This window comes from Corvus brachyrhynchos, unplaced genomic scaffold, assembly GCF_000691975.1.
Source record: "Corvus brachyrhynchos isolate BGI_N302 unplaced genomic scaffold, ASM69197v1 scaffold310, whole genome shotgun sequence".
Classification (NCBI taxonomy): Eukaryota; Metazoa; Chordata; class Aves; order Passeriformes; family Corvidae; genus Corvus; species Corvus brachyrhynchos.
The window spans coordinates 17,155-25,966 of record NW_008236213.1 but is presented as its reverse complement, the minus strand read 5'-3'; the positions used below and the strand labels follow the sequence as shown (position 1 = coordinate 25,966).

Here is an 8,812-nt window from a genome sequence, read left to right as displayed (position 1 = left end):
TTTATTTTCAGAGTGATTTGCAGGTGAAATTCTCGTAAGTCTTAATCTCTAAAAACAAGTTGTTCAGAACTTCCATTTTTCTGAGTCTAGTAGCAGAGTCTAGTAGCAGTAATGCTCAATGTGCAAATCACTTGGGACTTCTCAAGTGAAAGGCACTTTTACAAGCACTGGGGATATACAAACGCAAGTATTAGAGTGTTAATCTAACAGGTTAACATGTTTTTTGGCAGCAATAACTAAATTACCATATTACCATAATTTAAATCAAAGGAAAGCCTAATTATATATGCATAACTTGTATAGATACTAACTAAATTCATTTACTTTAAAAAGCCCCACAACTCCCCTGCCCTGGTTCAGCATTTACTGCTTTACAGGAGGGTTAATGTTAAAAGGCTTTCAGGAATGACTATGACCCAAGGGCAGGAAGGACATTTCTGGAAGATTTCTACTAGCCTCCACATACTGCTTAGCTAAGTACCCTCAGTGGGAAAAGGAGAAACTGTCTAAACCCTTAAATAGAACAGATAGCAAATTGCTTCAGGCAGCAAATATAAATCACAATGTTATTTAGTAAACAGTGTTTCTGGCTTTTGCTCAAAAGAAAGTTGAGTTTGTTTCACATCTCAGCTTTTTAACAAATACAAGTAAAGCAATCCAAGAGTTACTGCACAAATCCAAGTCAAGAAATATTTCCATTGTTAGCATCATCAGTGATCAGCAATGAGATCATAGCAGTCATACTTTTTTAATTCAAAGGGATGTTAGTGAAGACTGTGGACTGTCTCTTTGAAGAACACTATCATTCAGCCTGGTGTTAGAAAAACATTACAATTGTTACATAGGATGAATGCAAAAATAATATTTTTGATTTTACTGAAATTATTTTCATTTTAAACATTAATGATGTGTAGGTTTCATTATCAGGTAACATCAGGTAACATTAATTAATATGTAATGAATTGTGTTAAATTTTTTTAAATCTTCAAAATGCAACAACAACTGTGGTTAATTTTCTTCCTGAAAGGTAAAGCAGTGGCTTGAACCACTGCACAGTAACCAAGTCACAGTAAAACTACAAAATCAAGGATTTGAAAGAGAGAATATCAAGTCCTAGAAAAGAGACTTTTCCAAACAGATAATGATGAAGTCCTCATTCAGCAATGAACATTGTCCACCAGCCCCTTCTTTCTAACCTACTGTTACGGACAAATGCATTCTCTCACGAGGCCATTTTATGTACTGCTGCAACAGCCATACTGCACCTGAAATTGCTCTGCTTTTCCCACCTTTTGGTGCAGGAATCCTCATGTGGACTAGAGCCAGCATAGCTGGCTGTGTGCAGTACCACTTGGCATTAGGAAATCATACAGATGGCAGGCAGCATGGTCAGGTGACAATGCAAACTGCCCGTAGTCTGCCAGAATAAGCTCTGGGTGACTGTTTTAAAAGTGGATATTGAGTGTCTGCACTTATCCAAGTATTTTTTGTTTACTCCCAGGAACAAACAGTAACATGAAATGAATTAGGTCTGTACTTTCCAAAGATCCTTGACACCTAATTGCCCTTAGAATAGCAGTATCTGTGATGAGTAATAATGCGTGTGTTAATCACTGATAACAGTAATCTTCTTCTGCAGCTTAGTGGCCAGCACACTTCAGGAAAAGGGTTTAAACATATCCTCCTACAATCAAAACTTTCCCTGTCCGCAGCAAATGCTCTAAGCACTGGATGAACAAATAGGCATATCAGGGAGCAACAACACTTTCTTTAAGTGTCAAGTGAAAGAAAGGTTCTGTATTGCTTGGACTCAATGATCTTAAGGGTTGTTTCCAATCTCAATAATACTATCTGAATTTAAATATTTTATTAAGTGCAGAAGATGGATTTTCTAAGTTTCAGTTTCACAGAAATTTATTCTGTTAGTTACATGCTTTAGTCAGGAGTATATGAGAGAAGGGGAAGGGAGACAAATGCTGTTCTTGGATACACCTTTCACATTCTGGGGGCTGTTTCCCCAAGTCATCAGATGACTATTGTGAATTCCATTCTCTGGACTTTCATTTCTTTCTTCTAGATAAAGTGAATTCTAGGTAAACCCTATTTTGAATTTCAGTTCCCTTGAAAAACTAGAAGATCTGAGTATGTTGATCTCTTAAGCTTTTTTTAATCATGATCCTTTATTAATTCAGCTCCTAGACAACAATTTTTGTTTGTACTTCTTAGAAAAAGTTTCCAGTGTTCTAAAAGCAGCCACAGTTTGATGAGACTACTTTCAGTACGTTCTGTGAAGTCCTTTAAAAAAGAAGTAAGTGCAGCTAAAACCACTGTCTACTTAAAACCTCTTAATATTTAATTAATGCAATAGTATATATGAATGTGCTTGTAGGTCTTGTTATGGTTGTTGTATGTTGGAAGAAGATATAACTATAGTACTACGAATATCAAAACCAGAGTATATAAAATTAAAGCCCTGGAAATACTTCTCTTTTAAATCATCATAAGGAAAACTATTGGTGAGATGAGTGGATTGAGAGCAGACCTGCAGAGAATGATTTAGAGATACTGGTGGATGAGAGGCTGGACCTGAGCCCGCCCCGGGCACTTGCAGCCCAGAAAGCCAACCGTGTCCAAAGCAGCGTGGTCAGCAGGTCAAGGGAAGTGATTCTGTCCCCCTACTCTGCTCTGGTGAGACCCCACCTGGAGTGCTGCATCCAGATCTGCAGCCTTCAGCCCAGCAGGGCCAGGGAGGGGATTCTGCCCCTCTGCTCTGCTCTGCTGAGACCCCACCTGCAGTGCTGCATCCAGCTCTGGGGTCCCAGCACAGGAAGGACATGGAACTGCTGGAGCAAGTCCAGAGGAGGCCCCCAAGATGATCAGAGGGCTGAAGCACCTCTCCTACAAAGAAAGGCTGAGATAGCTATTCAGCCTGGAGCAGAGAAAGCTCCAGGGAGATCTTACTGTGGCCTTTCAGTAGGACCACCTAAAAAAGACAGTGACAATCTCTTTAGCAGGGACTGTTGTGACAAGACAAGGGGAATGGTTTTAAATGAGGAAAAAAAGTACTCTGCAGGTGGTGAGGCACAGGAGTACATTGCCCAGAGAAGTTGTGGATGCCCCATCCCTGGAAGTGTTCACAGCCAGGTTGGATGGAGCTCTGAGCAGCTTGGTCTAATGGAAGGTGTCACTGCCCATGGCAGGGGGTTGGAACTAGATGATCTTTAGGGTCCCTTCCAGTCCAAACCATTGTATGATTCTATCATTCTATGAGTTTGAGGCAAAAGTTGATCTTCAATTTAACTACTACTGCTTTTTTTTTAGGCATTTCTTACATGCCAGTTATACACAGCACTATTTTAAGATTTTGGACCTCAAATGCACAGCTTGGAAGAAGATACCCTGCAGTGAGTGCACTAGAGATCTATGTACATGCTGAGTCTAATGCATAGAGTGGACATGAGCATGTAGTGCCCAGGAGCTTTCCAAGTTTAAAAACTGCTGATCCACAGACTCAAAACAGCACATGTATTGTACAAAGTGAGTGGATGATCAGTTAATTCATAGAAGAAAGTCATTAGTGAGTTTAAAAAGTATGACAACAAGAGAAAAGACAGAGAATTATGAAAAAGAGTAATTTAATTTTCACTGTCAGGAGAAGGAGTTTAAATATGATGTGGTGATAAGGAGGGAGCCAGTATGGAATTCAGAGAGGGAGAATAAGGTGGCTTGTCCTGTAGTCATGTAGCAGGAAGCCCATTAGAGAGCTCCAGCCCACTGTTCTCATGAGCCATTTAAGGTAATGTGTGGACTATATTAGCTTGGGCCAGGCTGTGAACAGAATTACTTGCTGCAACAGGATCAATATGGAAAAGAAGGCCAGTTTTATTATTCATCAAAAGATGCTTGTGCTAGGAGCAGGTACAGCAGGAAAAAAAAAGAAAAAAAATCAGATTACTCTTTTTTCATTAGCTTTTCAAAGAGAAAAAAAATGAGGCATTCACACAGCAGTACAGAGATAAAGAAGCAAAGGCAGTGAACCTAAAGGTTTAGAGGGAAAATAAGGCTCTTCTGTTTCCCACTGAACCTTGAGACATCTACTTGAATCAGAGTTTAATTCATTATTACATTATCTAGAGCTCTCAATTGCAAAATACTAATAGTGTTTCTGGATTTGTTTTGTGGCTTTGACCTGATTTCCTTCATACCTTCTCAAAATAAAGCCATCTACTGCCAAAAGAAGTTTTGAAAAATTTACAGAAAAGGATTAAAAATTACTTGAGCAGAATTACAAATAGAAAATTTTGTCTAATATGAATGCTTTGAGACAGACATTTTGGTGTTTTTGAGCACCATTCATAGGAGCATATGACCTTTCACCCAGCTTACACAATTTAGATCAGTGAAAATGGTTTCAGCTGTCTTCGCTTTTCACACCCTTCTTTGGCTCAAAATATGTATGTAACAGGTACTTAACAACAGAATGTCAGGTAGACTGTATAGACTTCCCCATCCTCTTCTGGAAGAGATTAAAACATACTTGTCATTGCTTCTAATACTAAGTGATTTCTCTGTCTCTCTGTACAGTGTATAGTACGTTTTAAAACCATGCACCATATTCTGCATTTCCTTTCTATGAAGCAAAAAAATATCCTAAATAAGAGGCATCATTGCAAATTTGCAAGGTGAGACACAGCACTTTATACACAGTCTTTTGGGTACAGGGAAAATTGATCATGACACAAGGTAGCCAATACTACAACATGCCATAAATTGTTCATTTAAGCTAAAAATACAGATGACAAGGAATAATGCCTCACTTCTTGAAAAGTTTGTCTGTTGGTACCAAAATCAGCTGGGTAGAAACTTTCTAACATGGATTTGAGTATTAGAAAGCAGGGATTCTTTACTGCAGCGCACTGGTCACTCAGAAGATATTTCCTCTAACTGAGAGTGCCGAGCATCAGGTGAAGAGAGTGTTTACCATACACATTGATTACATATCCATCAGCTATCCCTGCTTACTTGATGTGTCTGTATCATTTCATTTTACACAGTCACACCCCTTATCAGAAGTCTTTCTATGGTTCTTTGTTGTCTGTCTTCAACATCTGGTCTCCTTCTCAGATGGCTGTTCCTCAACCCCCACTTTGGAGTAAGCACAATATCACTGTTTTGCAAACCTTGTGCTTTGTCAGCCTTGCAGAGCTGAGCTGGCATACTGCTTGTGTTTTGCATGGCTTCTCTTTGCCTAAGTTACATTCTTTATCTATTTCTCCAAGGCTGTGCTATCCTGTTCTACTGTCCTTATCAGAGTAAAATGCTGTTCTGTTCTACTGTCCTTATCACTGCTTTATGGACAATTGAAAGGATTTCATTTATTGCCTTAAAGTGCCTGTATGTAAATTCCAATTTTTAGCTTTTTCTTTTGCATGTCAAACTTGGGACAAAGGCATAGTTTATTGGTATGAAAAAAAGAAGAATGGATTTAAGTCTGTAAGATTTATGAATAGGTGGCAAAAGTCTCTTGCAGAGAAGACGTCTAAGTATTGCAGTCATCTAAAGAATTTCTTAAATCAACATTAATTCCGTCTTGTAAGTAAAGAGTGCTTGGAAAGAAACAACTTCATTCAACCATTAATAAGAACCTAAAAAAAAACCTTTAGAGCTGTATTTATGGCTGTAAAGAATAAAATCTTAGGAGGGATTTTATTAGACCTGGCTGAGTGAGTTGGGCCTTAAAATCTACGTATCCCACCTTAATCTCATGTATATCAAAGCTGAAGGAGTTCTTCGAAAAGCAGTAAGATCATAGCTCCCTTTAAAACCTTTTTTGGCATTGAAGTTATTTTAAATTAATTCCAACTTTTGTAACCATGGAAAATGTGGTTCAATAAAACTTCTGCCAGTGGTGTCTGGAGGAGATAGAGCAATAAATCTTTGCTCTCTGCAGATATTTATAGGTGTTTATTAAATGTTTTTGAGAGGCTAAGAAAGAAAAAGAGATAGATGGTGACAGTGCTAGGATGTATCATCAGACCTATATCCTGCATAAAAATTTTTGCCACAGATTCTTTGTGAGGGTAAAGAAGCAACTTAGTCAGAAAGATTTTGTTCCTTGAAAGCCTTATGTGCTGAACCCAAAGCCTCTGTATGTCTAATTCACCTCCCTACAAGTGGACTAGGATTTAAAACAGGGTTTGACATCCTTAAGAGTCTTTTCTACCTCCTCCATTTCCATATCTTCTTCAGAAACACATCTCTATACATTCCTGCAGGAGTGGTTGCCCCAAAATGATCAACTGTGAAAAGCCTGTGAAGCAGATTTTATCTGAGGAATTATTACCATATTCATAAAGTAGCAGCTCTGTGGACTTAGAAAGTTGAGTACTCAAAAGCTGTCACAGATCTTTTCTGTCTTTTCTCAGCTACACTCTGAAAATGTGTGTAAAGTTCCCATAGATTGGTGCCCAAATATTTTCTATTGTCTGTATTACACAGCTTTATTTGCTTTATTAAAACTCCCAGTATGATTAAAAAAATCCCAGTATGATTAAAATATGACCATAAAACCCAAGTCTCCAAGAGAAATAAATAGTCCAGTCCCATATATGACAGTTCTGTACATGTACACATTTAAACGCCTATTTCAAAATTACTTTAAATTGTATGGTTCTAAAAGCATTAGTAATAAAACTATTCAATTTTTTGGTTTAGTATGATTTTTTTTTTTTTATTCATTTGAAAAGTGAGTTGAAATTGCTTGGAGCTACCTTCTTAAATAACTTCCAGATTGAACATGTAAATTTTGCCAGCAAATAAGATAGAGAGACTGTAACTACAAATAACTATACTTGATTTGAATATGCAAAAATAGTATTTGCATGTGTGAACTTTACTAGAAGGCAAGTAGGAGAGTTCTAAAAACAACATTATGTTTTCTAGTCTTCTGCGGGATGACAGGAATATTTATCAAACTAAGGGCACACATAGGAGTATCATGAAATCAACAAATTTTAAAATTGATGGAGAAAAAAAAGGAAAATACTCAGATTATAACCCAATATATTGTCATAATTTAGCATTCAATCATATTTTACTTGCTTCACAAGCACAAATAATAATAATAAGCATATCACAACTTACATTAGCCAAATATTTCTTAATGACAAGGTGGTAGACCTTGCTGTCCTTCAGATACAGTCCCTGATCTTTTATTGAGTCTCCTACAGTTCTGTGTCCTGGTTCTGCATCTGGATGGAATCCAAATTCTATTCCTGCTACCTGAGGAAATCTGGAAGTTAAGAAGACAAATACTGGATAGGAAAAAGGAATAAATCAAATTAATGAACCATTCAGAACAATGCAGTAAGAGCCAGACTCAGAGCAACAAAGACATTGCTCTTAAAATAAGATTAATGATTATACTTGCACCAAATATTCAATATTATAAGGGTATTTGAAGCAGCAGCTGTTACTTTTTTTGCCAGCAGTCTGTAACTGATCATCTATGTTAAGACACTACCAAATGGAAGGTGTCTACATTTTTATATTTCCATTATTCAGTAATAATGCTAGAAGTGTTTATTATAGAGAAGTAATCATCATACTTTGCAAATTGTAAATCAAGTTTTGTGATACCATTATCAGCATTAAGTAAAATATGAAATATTTTAAGTATCTAAGAAAACAAATATTTTTATACACAGGTAGAACAGACTAGATGATCACTGTACAGACTTTCCATCAATACCTGTAAACCTCCTTTAAAAAACGCTTCCAGTAGTTTTCTCCACTGGATTTCCAACTGCTAGCAGGGGATCTAAAACAGTGAAGATAGCAAAAAGAACATACATAGTAAAATCTTTTGCCGCTTATACTCAGTTTAAACAAAGGATATATACAAAATCAAAACAGAAAACTATGAAATTTCTAGTAAGATTTTTCTTCCATAAATATTTGACTAAATAATACATTACCATCAAAAGATAATAAGTTTGTGGCTTGAGGTTATCCTAAATGAGAGGCAATGTGTATTAAAAAGCTGTTCAAGTAACAGTGATGCAGGAGTCAATACTACAAAGATGTATACACATATTTATGTGCAGTAAAAGTCTTATGAAACTAGGCAAGCATCTTGTGTTAATGACTTCTATGTTTTAAATTATATTGTTTGGTTTTGTGAAATGTTGCACACATTGGAAGATGGAGAAGCCAAATCCCAATCATAATTCCACAATAAGGATGGTATAAAGAGAGTAATTAGCTAAGAAGAAGAGGTAAGTAGAGATAGCAATACCATTAAAAATTATTGTATATGAAGATTTGTCAATAATTTCACTTTTTAAATAGTTTGGTAGCATTTTGGTTTCAAGCATATTTGGCAACTACAGTTGTTCTGCATATTCAGTTCAAGCTTTTATATGTGGGAGATTTGTTCTCAAACTGCTTTTTATTTGATTGAGGAATGGAACTAATTGTGAAAATCTGTCTTTCAAGACTAGACCTAGGATTCTACCAAGCTTTTTTGTCTCATTACATTACTGCCATCCTTTAACCTAGCATAATTCTTCACTCTGACCATATTTGTTGTGCAGAGACCGTGTGCTTGATTTCTGTCTTGTATACTGTACAATTTAAAAGTGGGGGAGTGTAGTGGGTTGAACCTGAGTTGATGGACAGTCTTTTAGGCTAATGACGCTTCTCACAATTTACATATTTAAACCCCACAGAAAGGCGGGAATTGCCTTTGGTCTGAGCTCCCCTGCCGGAAGGTGAGGGGGGAGCCTCCAAGTCTCCCGGCCCACCCGGCACG

The 8,812-nt window shown here is 37.0% G+C and overlaps 1 long non-coding RNA gene across 4 annotated transcripts in view; it reads right to left on the bottom strand.

Moving 5' to 3' along the window:
* The window catches only part of LOC108449028, a 55,547-nt gene that overhangs the window by 43,931 nt on the left and 2,804 nt on the right, over nucleotides 1-8,812 (bottom strand). For 3 of the 4 annotated variants that reach the window (XR_001865126.1, XR_001865125.1, XR_001865128.1), the window contains exon 2: nucleotides 7,144-7,819. This is a non-coding gene — a long non-coding RNA (uncharacterized LOC108449028). The remainder of the gene's footprint in view (nucleotides 1-7,143; nucleotides 7,820-8,812) is intronic. The other variant, XR_001865127.1, reaches the window with a different exon arrangement.